We start from the raw sequence: 216 nt of genomic DNA, 5'->3' as shown, positions 1-216 counted from the left end.
CCCCCCCCCCCCCCCAGTCCTTGTCAATCTGATGCCAGGGGGAAAAATAAAAGATCCTTCCTGCCCCCAAATTTGACCCTGAGGTTCTTTTTTGGCAGGAGCATTTAAGTTTTTCTAAGTATCCTGTGCATCAGTTGGTTCAGCTGTAAAATGGGGGATAATTTTACTTGTAAAGTACCAAACTTTATAGAGAGTTATGAAGTCTCCATTCATATT

This window comes from Gavialis gangeticus, unplaced genomic scaffold (assembly GCF_001723915.1).
Source record: "Gavialis gangeticus isolate Ggan-Ray unplaced genomic scaffold, GavGan_comp1, whole genome shotgun sequence".
NCBI classification, from domain to species: domain Eukaryota; kingdom Metazoa; phylum Chordata; order Crocodylia; family Gavialidae; genus Gavialis; species Gavialis gangeticus.
Note: the sequence above shows the minus strand (reverse complement) of the source record.